We start from the raw sequence: 16,150 nt of genomic DNA, 5'->3' as shown, positions 1-16,150 counted from the left end.
TCTAACGAAAAAAATATAATTAAGTCAAATAAAATAAAATAAATCCAATTAAACAACAATTAAATAAATATATGCATTTAAACAATTAAATAAATAAATTAAATCACCAAATTCTCAATTAAATAAATTAAATCGCAATTAAACAATTAAATAAATACCCGGACTATCCTTTTAAAATTAGGGGTATTACAGACTTCCCCTACTTTTGAAAATATCCTACACAAGCCTCTCTTATGTGTGACGGACCGTTAAATACACTAACGGACCTGTCAAAATTACTAAAATATCCTCATATTATTATCTTAAATTACTAAAATACCCATAATTTTTTTATAAAATTGACGATATATATATATATATATATATATAATTCATGTACTTTCCCAAAACTCACCGGAGAACGAGGAGGTCGAAACTAAGTCCATTAACGGCGGTCACGAATTTGCTAGCAAAATCGAAGAACGGGTTGTTAATACTATTGCTGAATCGAAGGCAAAAGTGGCTGGATGGACTACTGACACATAATCACCCTCTTTCTTACTAAGTAAGGAGGCAAGTATTATTAGACATTTTAAGCAGTCATTGAATTCTCACTCCATATGATATCTTGGAGCACCGGCCGGAGCTTCTCGCTGCAAAACTGATTGTACTCAAGGGTGTCGCCGCCCTCCTTTTTCACCTCCACCACCATAACCGCTGGAGTCACCGCGAATATCTCCCAGCTTCCCTTTCCTCCCCATTTCCCTCCCCTGCAGCCTTACCCTCCCCTCACTCATTTTCACCCCGAACTCCGTTCTCCTCGCCACCTCCTCCAGCCTCAATATCACGCTGCTCACCGGCCTCGCCGTCACAAACCTCAACTTCTCCTCCTTCCTTTTCCCCTCGAACAACGGCGACAAATCAAACCCCTCCGACGAAGAAATTATATGAAATGCATTCAAAGTCTCATTAAACTTGTCTTCACTTTTTTCAACATTTTCACCCATATTTCTAGACATTCTTGTCTTAAACCAGCTCGTCTCCATGAGCTCAGACGTCGTGATCCTAGTCATCAGATTCGGGTCGAGTAGCCGAGTAATAATCCGGTGAGATTCCGGCAGGATGCACGTTGGAAACTTGAAATCACCCCTACACACCCTTCTATACATGGCCACCACATTTTGATCCTGAAATGGAAAATACCCAGCAAGAAGAACGAATAAGATCACACCGCACGACCATAAATCAGACTTAGCTCCATGGTATCCTTTGTTTCCAATCACCTCCGGCGCAACATACGCCGGAGTACCACACAACGTATGAAGCAACCTGTCTTGCTTCAAATGGTCCGATAAGGCAGACAACCCAAAATCAGTCACCTTGAGATTACCATCCTCATCCAACAAGAGGTTTTTCGGCTTCAAGTTCCGGTATTTTGGGAGTTTCAGTTAATTAGTACATGACATCAACATCTAATATATAATATCAAGTATATATAATATAGGCAAGGGCATTTCATGAAAAATAGTAACTGATGTCATCATTTTCCGTCGTTGACTGCCGTTGACTCTAACAGAAGGGAAGTCCGTGTAGGATATTTTCAAAAGTAGGGGAGGTACGCGTAATTTTCGAAACAGAAAGGGTGCCGCCTGTAATTATGGTAAACCATAGGGGAGGTCTGTGTAAATTACCCTAAATTTTATGATTGCAAATTTAATCAATCATTGTCCATAATGACCAATCAAGTTGCATGTATGTTGTAAGAATTAAATAGTTCTGAAAAAATACATGATCTTTGTTCCTTAGTTTTGTTATGTTTTTTCTTGGAGTCTTTGTCAAAAGGATATGCAACTTAGTTAGAGAAGAAACTATCAAGGAGGAAATTATCAAATCAAGGAGTTAGTGATCAATCACTAGAGAGTTTCAAAGTTAATTGTCGTTGTTGGACTATGTTATCTCTTTTTAGTAAATTGAATTGTAATTTTTTTGGACACGAGTTTCTCTCTTTAAAAAATATATGAGCGTGGGAGAGAGAGAGGGAGAGGGAGGGGAAGAGAACGAATTAGATCAGGGCTTCACATGATAAAAGCTAAGAAAGAGGGTGAGGAGAGAGAATTAAAGGCCATGTTTGGCTAGGCTTCCTGAACCCAAAACGGGTTTCTAAACCCAAAAAGTCCCTTTCACAATAAGTCTCTTTGTTTGGAAAAAATTTGAAACTGACTTCCATAAAAAATTAACTCCTTAAAAGCCCGTTCAACAAAAGTAATTCATAGTTGCTTTTAAAACCCACTTCCCTAACGTGAATAATCGTGATTGTAAAATACAATCTTATCCTTATCTTTTTACAAGTTCTCACTCAATTATCTTTGTGGCTTCACCATTAATGGCTGATAACAAAACAAACTGGCTGCCACCGAACCAACACCACCCGATCAAGTGGCCGCCACCACCACTACCACTCCTTCCTCTGCCACCTTATCGCTGGCGACGCGACTGCACAACCCTTGATATCACTTATGTACACTGTTATGCTTCTAATCTATTATTCAAATATGCAACAGATTTGAAAAATTAGAACATAAGAGAAAAAGGTAATGAAAGAGTGGGAAGGGGCTTTAAATGGTGGTAAATTTTCATAGACTTTTTATATAGACATGGTGGATCTATTTGCATATGTGTTAAAAGATAAAATTTATAAATTAAGGGTTCTTTTAGAGATTGAAATAGGGATGAAAATTATGCAAATGAATGATGAAGACAACGAATTTTGTTTTTGGATAATTTCAATGTTGGTCACCGGAATTGTGTATTCTCAAACCACTTCCAGTTGATAAAAATAAAATAAACACCCATCTATAATTATATATACATGCATCGATTGATCTTCTTGCCATTGTTGGCTTGATAAGAGAGAATGAGGAGGTTAATGGGTTTAAAGGAAGATGGAGGAGTACGATTTTCTTTCTTATTGTGTTTACTACATTCTCATTTTGTTGGTTATAATATATATATATATATATATATATATATATTGAGTAAAAAAGGAGATGGGTATTCTTGTCAAATAAAAAATTATTTAATTGTTAAATGACTTGTAAAAAGTGGACTCACCAAACAACTTTTGTCTTAAATTCTTTGGACAAAACTCCTTATAGGAAGGAAGTATCAACAAAAGGACTTTGGTTATGGAGAAGCTCTCCCAAACAGGGTCAAAATTTGATTCGAATTCATTTGAGTTTAACCCCGATAGCTATCAAATTATTAATTTTTTATTATTTTAAATGTAAGGACACTTGTGCCATAAGTATAGATTTCTTATTCACAAGTGAGTAGACAAGTATTGTCTTATCTGTTTTATTTGCCAAGTGTGTGTGTGTGGAATCTTAACACAACAAAATATATTGTTGTTGCTAAGTGATGCTTTTATGCCAAATATTTCGTCACTAAAGAATAACAATTTTGTGTGATGATTTTTTTTTTTTTTTTTTTTTTTTCCTATTTTATTTTTGCATGAACTCATTATCATTTCAAGGTTACATTTTTTGTAGCAAAAATTAGTAACCATAAATTTTATGCAATGAATTCCGATTTTATTACAAAAGCTATTATTTTGTGGTACGTAATTGACCTTTTCATTGCAAAAAACTGCATTTATTGGTTGTAAGATATTCGTTTGTGCGAAACAAATTAATGTTTTTCTAATCTATCTGCCAAAATGTAACTTACATGTGAAAATAACATTTGTTGCAAAAACTTTATACGGAGTAATTTATTATTTCCATTGCAACAACTATTACTATCAAAGATGACACAAGGCTTAAAAAATTAGATTCATTTTGGACCTCCTCAAAGATGACACAAACAGACTGTGGGTTAGGTGGTGCCATTCTCATTTACTAAAGTCCAGGAACCTATGGACATTGAATTATTCTCGGCCTTGCTCTTGGAGTTGGAGGAAAATTTTCCAACTTAAGTACCCTGCTAGACTACTCATAAAGCACTCTATTGGCAATGGTGCTACCACATCCTTCTGGTTGGACAATTGGGCTCATGGGTCCTTTAAGTTCAAGATTTCCAGTTGATCTTCTCACTGCAGCTGGTTTCAATGGTACAATTGTTGGGAAACGTGCTTTAAAAACTTTTCGAGGGATTCATAGATCTTGATTCATCACATAAAGACAAGTTTTATGCAAAAATAAAATATGATGTATCATTCAATTAACATATTGAATACTTACATCAAAGGTCTGAGTAAACCTTTAAATCTTTCGTCTAAAGTGAATGTTCTCACTTATTGTAGATCCCTGAGCAAAATGTCTTCTTCTTGGATCTCTATCTTCTTGGTAATTGTTTTGCCTTTAGGAATCACTCATAAGCCTCCATGAATGACCTTGGAAAACTAGGCTTGTGGGAGCCTCCATTAGATGAGAACATTAACCCTAATTTTCTAGAGAGAGAAAATAGATTCCTTTTTCTTTCTACCAAAAATCACCCCTAAAATATACATAGACCATGTATATATATAGGCATCATAAAGATAAAGAAAAGGAAACAATAAATCCTTCTCAATCTCTAATTCACATATCTCAAATCTAATAGGATTTCAATATCAAGTTGGGTTATGAGTGAGAATCCTTTGGGCTTATTATTTTATTGGCTACAATGAATTAATAATTGGCCCGGTCCATGAACCCAATTCAATTAATTCATAAATTAATTTCAACTCCACTAAAAGAAATTAATTGAACTCCAATTAAATAATAAATAACATCTAAGTCAATGTTGCACTTTGACCCCTCTATGCATAATTAGTTATCGGATAAATAAAACCATCAATCCGACTACTTAATTAATATATTTATTTTGGTATATTTGATTATTTCTGACTTCGATCACAATAAAACATTTGTTTGACAAAAATAATAATTTAAATAAATAAATATATAATAAATCATTTTGTCTAAAAACATACAAAGGCCTTCGAATTTAATTTATGATCAACCATAATCAATCCAAAATAAATACAAGATGCATTGATGCAAATATTGAGAATATAACCCTCTAACTATTAATTACATAATTACCCAAAGTGCCGGTCTAAGGATTCCGAAGAATCCGCCGAACAAATCAAAGTAATTATTATTTAATAAAAGAGTTTATACTTTTATCATGCTTAAGAGTCAAATGCCATGATGGTGATAGGAAGCAATTGCATATTACAGCTCTCACATATATCTCAACCTAATGCAGATCTAGTTCAAGTCTTAATTAATTATGAGTCCATCCATAATTACCGACTATGAACAATTTATGATTACTATTTATATTCATGTATTGATCGCCATCACATACATATATAAATATCTCTTGTAATCAAGTGGTCACTATCAATTCTATAATGAATCGAAACATAATACATTAAATTCACCAATTGTATAAAACATAAATATTTCAGAAACATCAGGAACATATGTCACTATAATCCAAATAAGAATTTGCTATGCCAGGGCATATAAATCCCAATAATTCCCACTTGCCCTCATAGCCAATTCAAATTGCATCTAACTCCAATGTTATCTAGATGACGATCAAAATTATTGATTAATGACACCTTTGTTAATGGATCAACAAAGTTATGTTCTAATGCAATGATCTAGCCACGAGTACATTTTCTTGCCGGACAATATCACGTAGAACATGATACTTCCTCTCAGTGTACCTTATTCCTCTATGGAACCTTGGGTCATTAGTTTGGACTACTTCTGCACTATTGTCACAATATAGCTTGATAGACAGGCTAGTATGCTCCACAACCTCTAAATCAGTGAGATCAAACTAAAAGGCTTCATTTGTTGCCTTTAAGGCTGCAATGTACTCCACCTGTAGGTTTGAGTCAGCAGTTGAAATCTGCTTAACAATCTACTAACTGATTTCCCTTCCATTGAGTGAACATACACCAAGTCATGAACCTCATAATATCTACTTCTGATTGAAAATTAGAACTAGCATACCTGACTAGGACTATATCATCACATCCATAAATGAGTATGAGATCATTGGTTTTCCTTAGGTACTTAACGATATTTTTCACAACAAACCAGTTATCAAGTCCAGGATTGGACTGATATCTTCTGACTATCCCTACAATATAGTGGATGTCCTGTTTGGTATAGACCATGGCATATATAAGACTCCCATATGCCAAAGCATATAGTTCTAGTCTCATTTGCTCAATCTCCTCTGCCAGTCTTGGAAAACTACTTACTAGAAAGAACAATCCATATCAATAAAGTAAAAACTCATTCTTTGAGTTATTCATACCAAACCCGGTCAAAACTTTAGCAATGTAGGATTATTAAGATAAGCCTATTTTCCTTTTAACCTGATCTTGCAAAAGCTTGATCCTTGGAATATAACTTACATCTTTAAAATCCTTCATTTCAAAATAATTGAACAACTACCTCTTTACTGATGACAAAACTTTCCATATCATTCTAAATGAGTAGGATGTTATCAATATATATAGAATTAGAAAAATAATGACATTCCCTTGTACACTCATGATTTATTCACTAAGAAATCTTCTGGTATCTTTTTGTAGATTAACTTGTCTTACATAGGTATCACCCTACTCGAAAGTTCTACAAGATCCCAAATTTAATTAGAATACATATATTCCAACTCTGATTTCATAGCTACTTGCCAAAATGATCTATATCCATATCGGTTCACGCTTCCGTGTAGCTTAATGGGTCCAACTCATGTTTAACAGGGATATCCGTAAAGGTCTCACCTAAAAATATGATTCTGTCAGATTGGATGATAATCCTCCCACTACAATAATGTATCGAAGCAGGAATCTGTGTACTATATGATGCTAACGCATTAGTAGGGAATTCATATATTATTCTCAATCTCTATAATAAGTGTGTTCACATGTTGTACAACTGTTACTCATACCATATTTTCTAACATTATGCTACTAGGTATATGATTCATAATATGATCCTCCTATAGATAAACAATGAGTATAAACAATCAACTTTTATCATTAAGATCATAAAATAATCCATCCTAGTGCATTTAGAGTAGCCATCTGTGATACCCCTCGGATCCGAGACGCGGGTTGATCAGGTCCAAGCCCAAACCCGAGGGATATCAAACAATTAATATGTTAAATCGAACACGAAACACAAAGTGAAATACAAAATAATATAATAAGCTGAAAGAAACTAAAAGAAAATCCTTGTATTTAAATCCGATAATCCAAAACTCCATAAGTTTGCAACTCGGGAATTTATCCATTGGACCCCTTATTAAAATTCTCAAACCAAAACTGAATTAATAGAAATAAAATCCAAAGCTAACATAGAGAAGATTCCTACATAATCGGAGGAATAAATATCTATATCTGCTCTGCACGTCCAAGCTTTAACCCTGGAATTGACGAACACCTGAAAAATAAAGGAGTGGGTCAGGCCCACATGCAAGTCCTGATCTACTACAATCCAAACAGTAATCCGATACGCAGATACATCCTAGGAAGACTCAACAATATTTAGAATAGTCCATATATGTATATAGTACACACTATAGGACGCTCGCTAGTCCAGTAGGTCTGCCCAACCTGAATAGAAAGCAACATGCAAATACGCACCCTAGGGTGGGCATGAGTACTGTGATACCCCCTAATTTTGGAACACTGGTTGATCAAATCCGCGCACAAAATCAAGGAATATCAAAATAATTTTAGTATTTAACAAGCACAGAATACAAAGATGAATAATAAAGAATAAATAAACCGCTGAAGAAAACTAATAAATAAATATTACTTAATGATTCTCCAACAATTACAACTCGGAAATCTCATAACTGAATGACCCCTTAAAACATTATCCAATAGTCCAATACTATTTAAAAGTACACAAGATGAATAGATGAATGACAGTCTCCCAGCTACGGATCCTCAACCTCGAGACTGGAACCTCTAATAACCTGAAAAAAAATCGTGGGTTAAACCTTACGAGCAAGTTTACTCTACCAGGCCTCTGAAAACAATAAGCAGATCATCTCTGATCAATCCAAACCTAATAAAGTTTTAACTTTAATAAAGCACGATATACATGTCTATATATAATTATATATACTATACTAATCACATCCGTTGATAAGTTTATTAAATTTCCATACCTATTAAATAATTATTAAAATAATAATCATACCTAGACCAATCTACCATTTCATTTTAAGAAAAAACTCATTTGACCTTAATCCCATCCTAGTCAGTTGTTTAATCATTTAAATAATAAATTATAATAAAAGGCATATTATAATTAATCCCAAAACCCGATGATGATTTTAACTAAATCACATATCCAAAACTTAGCATTAACAAATCATCTATGTCTTCACCAATATTATTTTATTAATATAAAATAATACACTAACCAGTAAGTACTAGATCATTCTAATTTAAGAATATATAATCTTAATCCAGTCTATACATACAATAACCATAGATGATATTTTAATCATCTAACACATAACAATTTAATTACGCTTTGGCAAATTAACCATACCATTATAAATATTTTTATTGATATATTGGCAACTCAATCATGTCTCCTTAAATATATTTATTTATACATTGACAAATTAACCATGCCTCCACAAGTATATTTATTTACATATTTGGCAAATCAACCATGCCATTATAAATATATTTATTTATACATTGGCAACTCAACCATGCCTCATTTAAGTATATATATTTATACTTTTAAATTAACAATTCAACCATACTTTCTGTGTATGTATTTTATTCATACAAATACTTAGGCAAAATACTTACGCCTATGGCAACTCATCCATGCCTACAATTCAACTATGTATCAACTTTAAATTTAAAAATAAATTAATTCACACATAACCATTTCATGCATATTATATGCATAAGATTAATTTAATAACCAGCCTAATATAATATATCAAATAAGAATAATAATATAATTATCTTAATGATATATACATATACCCATATATTATATAATATATATATATATATATATATATATATGTATAATACCTTCAATAATAATCCTTGATTATTTAAAATCATATATACATATACATTAATGGATATATATATATACATATAATTCCTTCCATCCTACACATAAATTAATTAAATCATATATACACATATATAATTAAGTATATATATAACTCCTTCCATCACCAAACTATTAATTAATGACATTTACGTAAATTAAACGTTACTAAATATCATCACAAATGTTTTCCCATAAATACTCCATATCAGTTTAAATAGTTTTCCGACACCGTCTCACTAAAACGTAACTATCTTCTAGTAGGATGGGAATCTGATAATGAAATTAGTACCATTGGAAAGAGGACGAAAAATCCTTAAATTTGAGCTCAAGAATGACCCAATTTCGATTTAAGATGACTAAGTTATGACCGTTTTAATTTTATGTCACAAACAGGCAACATAATTGGATGAGCTCAAACACTACTGTGAGCGCACCCACACTGGATTAGCTCACTTGAGCTCACACAAATGCACCCACACCAGATTAGCTCACTTGAGCTCACATGTATGCACCCGCACCAGATTATCTCCCTTTCATCAAGCAAATCAAACCGTTGGATTCCGCACGTGCATTAACATATCATGTACCGCAATTTACTGAATCAATCCATTAATAATTAAGTAATCTAATGGTCTAGATCAATGTGCGCACCATTATTCTATGTACCGCGCTACACTGAATTGCTTCCCTATTGAGGCGCCGTTCCACTAACAGTGTATATATGTATAAATAATATACATATATATATTTTCAATAAATATATAAAAATAAATTCTAATAAATTACCAAAAATACCAGAAAAATATCAGAAAATTCCAGAAATTTTAACAAAAATTCCAGAATTTTATAAACACTAATTAACCCCTCTTGGGTCCAAATTCAGCCTATCTGTTGATGTAAACAAAATATACAACACATATATACAACAATAAAAATCTAAAATTTCAAAAAAAATAATAATATAATAATTCATATTTTAAATATTCCGTTCTAACCATCATTTAATCAATAAATTTAACCTTAGATTTTGATACTCAAGGTGAAATCCTTATGAGTTCTAAGAGGAAAGTTAGAGAAGAACTCGCCTGAAGGTTTCAAAACGAAACCGAAGTTTCAAGCCTTGATTGCTTCTTCCAAATCCGATGTCCTTTTTCTCTAATCCAGCCTCCTCTTTGTCGGCCGTCTCCTTTTCTCTCTCTCTCTTATTTTTTTAACGTGTAAACTTTTAACCCTAAAGTCTTATGCGTATATTTATACACATTAGAACCAAATCCTATTCCTACTAGGACTTTCAAATAAAATAATAATTCTTAAATAATATATATCTATAAACACATATTATATTATAAATATATATATATACCTTCCATAATTAATCCATGGGTTAATTAAATCATAGACCTATATATATCCATAAATATATATCTCTATATATATCTTTCCATAACAATTATTAATTAATTATATTTATATATATTTATAATTAATACAAAAATGATCATTTAAATAATTAAATAATCATGGGCCTTTATTAATTAACCCAATAAGGCTTCATACAAGCCCAATACCACATCTTTTGGTCCAACTTCCCTTAATCCCAAATCCAACTAATTTAAATAAATCAAATAATTAAATAAACACTTAAATACTAAAAACTAAAAACTAATTACACTAAGCACATAAACAAAACAATAAATTATAACCAAGTTACACCATACCAATAAAATTAACATGCCAACAAAATAAAACAATTAATCTAAACACTCAATAAAACAAATCAATTAAAAATTAAAATAAACGCAATTAATTCAAATATATCATTTAAAAATTAAATAAAAGTAATTAATTCCAATTAATAAATTCTTTAAAATATCGTGGTATTACAAGTACTTAGACCTACCAGGGAACAACACCTATGTCCAGTTATCCATCCTAGGCTATATTCGCGCCTTAACCATGGTCAGGAGACTCAAGCTCATACCACAACACCATATAATATATATATAAAGTCCGTACTCCTCCTAATACAAAATACCATCCATCTGTGTAGTGGTCTGATAAATGTATAACAAATCCATCCTGAAACCATAATAGGTCATTCAATTTATTTGATTGACATGACACAAGTAGGTGATGGACTTAACTTTTATGGTTAATCCATACCTTAATCCAAGTTAGGTAAGACTTAGTGTTTTGAACTAATCCATTCCCAATATAGGTAGGTCTTAGTGTTTTCAACTAAGCCATTCCTAATATGACACCGTCCCATACCGGTTCATATATATCCATATAAGTAGGACTTAACCTTGTTATGATTAATCCAACTCATTCCAAATTAGGTAGGATTTAGTGCTTGAACTAATCCATACCTAGTATGTCACCGTCCCATACCGGTACATACAACCCTCCAATTAACATAGTTGATAAAACAGTATTAGATGCAAACCAACCATACTCCAGTATAAGCGTACATAACAATCTAACAGGTGTAGGATCGAATTATGCACTTAATATAAGGTTTAGAAGTCCTAAACCAACCTTTAAACTGATCAAGAATAATTGATCATTTAACTCCTCCGAACTGCGTAGTTAATAAAACCACACTATATAATCAACATCCATCCTCCAAAGTATGCATCAATATATATACATACATATATAACAATGTAAGGTGATCACAACAGAACCTAAGTATCATGCTCTAACAAATTTAAATAGCTAGAATCAGTTATATCATTTAAATTCTCATGAAATCCATAAATTGATAAAATTAACAGAATGTATATATCAATTTATTTTAAATCAAGCACAAATGATTTCAAGAACTTACCATATTTATAAATCCGTTTAAATATAGTTAAATAGAAATAAATTATATACCACAGAAAATCCAAGTTCCATAAATAAATTTAAGTATTCAAAATTGTGCGCAACCTTCGAACTTTCCATAGATTCATCCTGATTATTTTCTTAGTCCAGTTGGGAATTAATGTTTTCCAAAGTATTATAGGTATATTACAGTCTCAAACCACATTTAAAATAGTTTAAAAACCATGCCAATACACTGTATAGTCCAAACCCATGCCCAAAACAACATACTGTATGTAAAACTGGGCAAGAGCAGGCTCCAAAATTTGAGAGCCTGCTCAATTTAAAGGGAGAGCCGGCTTTAGGCTCCAAGAGCCGGCTCTAGAGCTGCAAGAGCCGGCTCCCCACCATTTGGGAGCCGGTTCTAAGAGTAGGAAGAGCCTGCTCTTCTTCCCTTAGACGTCGTCGTTCGTTTCTGTGTCTTCTTCTCCAACTCTAATGATTAACAGAGCCTCTGTGGTGTTTTTAAATCCTTGTTCTAGGTTCAAACTCAATCCTAGGTACATCTTAAACCCCTGACATCCTACTATAACATGTATTGAACACAACCTTTTAAAGCAACGACTACAGAATCTCAGTTAAAAACTTAAGCGATTCAAAACAGATTTATTCAGTGAAGTTGAATACTATTTTTAAAACTTGATTTAGGGTTCAATCTTAGACCCAGATTCATTACAAATCATCAATACATAATCATGACCTCAATTTTAATCAGAGCTTAAACGCAACCACCGAGAAGAACAAATAACAGAAAACCATCAAGGTTTATGCAAATCACTTATTTCAACGAGATTAATATAATTCATACATGCATACCAGATTTGATATCATATTTGTTTAATCTATTTTTAGCCTTTAATTAATCCCTGGAGTCTAACTAGGCATGCATAGAACACGAATTAAAGGGAAAGAGAAGAACAGAGACTTGCCTTGAGACTTTGGATTAAAATCTCCAACTATTGTCTCTATCAACTCCGGCAACGTCGGTTGTGTTAAACTACCTCTGCTGCTCCTAATTCAATCCCGAACTCCTCCTTGAATCCCTCCTTTAATCTCTTAAGGTTCTCTCTGTATTTTGTCTCACAAAACACACTCGGTTGTTCCCTATATTCCCTCTGTATCTTATGTACGTGAATATGGTGAATAGGGTTTACAAAAACCCTTAGCAGACGTATACTTATGTATTTATAGGCTTTATGTGAAACCCTAATTTCAAATCCTAAACCAACTACAAGTCGGCTCAAACCTAAGACACGATTTAAATTCACGTACTTAATTTAACGAAAATAAAACACAAGTAAATAACAATAAGACAACAAGTAATTCAAATAAAAACACTTAAATAATTAAACCAATTAATATAATTCAATAAAATGACACATAATCAAATAAAATGCAATTAAATACAATAATTAAATTCCAGAATTATCCTTTTAAAATTAGGGGTATTACACCATCAAATCGAGCATACCTATGATCTGCTTCCAACTTACTTGTCCATATCAAGCGCACATGTGCAAGACTACCCCATATGTGCATGTGATTCAAACTAAAATTTAGTAAAAAAACACAGCTCAAACGGTATCCTTAAGACAGACTAAGATGGAATGCAGTTCATAATGCGCATCGATATCATTAATGCTAAATTCTTGAATGAAAGAGATAATGAAACATATCATATCATAGATCTAACTATGTTAACCAGAATGCTGTTATTCCTATTTGACACCTAAATCCATTTAGCGTCAATTGCGGAAACTGGTACACAATACCCTCATTGACTATATAATTTTTGCACTATCCCAAGAAATACTCATATCCACGATCAGATCGAAGTGTTCTGATAAGTTTACCTAATTTGTGCTCCACATCAGTCTTGACACTTTCGAAATATACCAAAATTTAAGACTCATGTCGCATCAGGTAAATTTATCCAAAACATGAGTAATCATGCTTGGATGTTCATAAGACCACATGTGTCTGTGTGTACCGACTCCAATTGTTCTTTATGTCTATTTCATTGGCTGATTAAAGCCCTTAAGGTTATCTATCATTCAATATATGATTCACAAGTTAGTTTAAGCTCTCCTGCCTCACTAGGTTATAAACCTTCTTTGACCAATCTTTGAATCTTATTTTGATTGATTACAACCTAAAAATAGACATTAAAAATACAATGTGTCAGGAATAATAAATTTTCTCTTAACATTCAATCTAGAAGATGCAACATTAGTATCTACATCCTGTAAATTTTAAGAGCTTGTGGTTGTAGTATATTAACCATCTTTCAATGCACCAGAAGCAATCACATATCTATTCAATTTTATAAAAGCAGTTTTACAAAATAACAACACAGTTTTTATAAACCAAAAGTGAAACAAGAATGAGATTGCGTCTAACATCTGTGCATAAAGATAGTTCTTTAATACTAATATCCTCATACTCTCTAATTTCAGATGTAATACTCCCACTGACTTAGCTACAACCTTGACATCAGGTCAAGTACAAATATATATCCATATCATCAAGGCTTCTGGATTCCTGAAATCCTTGCAATGAATTGCAAACATGTTTAGTGGCTCCAAAATCTATCCATCAGGATTTAATAGATACAACCACATAACATGGCTCAAAGATTAAATAAATATTTTCCTATGCCACGTCATTGCTTAGACAGTTCCTCCTTGAGTGTCTTAGTTAGCGATAAAAGAAATAGTTTCCTTCACCCTCAACATACACTGCCTTATTCCCTTTAATCTTTTGGATACCTATGTTTTGTGCTACCCTAATCCTATTATCATCCTTCTTCTTTCCTTTGTCCGTCCACTTGGGCCTAGAAGAAGATGGTATAGACTAGGTTAGATTGATAGGAACGCCCATACTTTTGATTATCCCTTCATCTGTTACCAATTCTATAAGAATATCAGCGAGTGTGAACTTAAATTGGTTCCTTATTTAGTTCACTCTAAAAGAGTCGAACGAGTTTGGTAACAAGGTAATAATCATGTCAATTTGAAACTTACCATCCAAGTCAGCCCTACTAACCTCCAGTTCAATTTTTAAATAATAACCAATCATTTTCAAAATACAATCTCTTAATGGAGTTCCTTAGGCTATCTTAGTGGTAATCAAGCTTGACACAGTACTAAGGCATAAACTCTATCTAATCTCATCAAAACATCTCAGTGGGTATCTTAAAGTAAATGAATTAGGTATAGGAGTATTAAATACATTTTGTAGCCTTACGTTGTGAATAAAATATCTAAGTTCCTTAGCCAGTCAATATAAATGAGGTCCACATACATTGAATATGTTAGCAAGCAGATAAAATAAATTACACATAATTAGTCTGAATATAAATGCATTTATACAATATGCAATGTGAATTATTAATACTATCATGCATATTTAAAATTAAAATGAGTTTGTTAATCATATAATATAATAAATCTCAAATAAAAGATCATTATCATTATTGGTGAAACAATCCCTTTTAATTAATGCGGGTCCCTTAACTTCGTAGCATAATAAATCACACAATCAATATGTCAATAACTTATCCTGTTGGAGGAGTTCATTATTACTATTGTTGAGATTCATTTGCTATTAGGCGAGCACTTTCATTAAAATAAATATGTGGGTCCCTTAACCACTGCATGAAAAATCAGATAACCAATACACCAATAACTTATTCGGTTGACGAAGTTCATTATTGCTATTGACGGGCAAATCCCATCATTTCCATATCTCTTAAGACAATGCCTTGTCTGTAATACCCCCACATTTTCCACGCATAAGTTGATCAAGCTTATACACGAAAAATGAGGGATATCAAAAAAACAATTGGTAATATACAAATATGGAATACAAAATGATAATAATAGAAGAACTTAGACAAGAAAGGAAAAACTAAATAATAAAACATCCATCCATCCTTTATTAAATACAATACTCCTTTATACAACTTGGAAATCCTATGTCAAGGATCCCTAAATATAAACCTGAAAGTTTAACGTCGGAAGTAAATAAAACTGAAATCAAAGTAATACATAAAACTTCTACCCTGAACAAGACCGTAAAAGTAGATGAGTTCAAATGGTGGTCCCACACTGCTAAGTCTCAACCTTGAAACGGGTACTGACTGTGTCCTGAAATAACAACAATGGTGGGTCAACCCCACGAGCAAGTCC

At 32.6% G+C, this 16,150-nt stretch overlaps 1 pseudogene; it reads right to left on the bottom strand.

The window, feature by feature from the left end:
* Positions 1–571: 571 nt before the first annotated feature.
* On the bottom strand, positions 572–1,412 carry LOC132300987 (CBL-interacting serine/threonine-protein kinase 6-like; annotated as a pseudogene).
* Between the last annotated feature and the right edge of the window lie 14,738 nt (positions 1,413–16,150).

This window comes from Cornus florida, unplaced genomic scaffold (genome assembly GCF_030987335.1).
Source record: "Cornus florida cultivar Cherokee Brave unplaced genomic scaffold, ASM3098733v1 CherokeeBrave_3.0.0_Hap2_Chr03, whole genome shotgun sequence".
Lineage (NCBI taxonomy): Eukaryota > Viridiplantae > Streptophyta > Magnoliopsida > Cornales > Cornaceae > Cornus > Cornus florida.
This window is presented reverse-complemented; position numbering and strand designations above follow the sequence as displayed.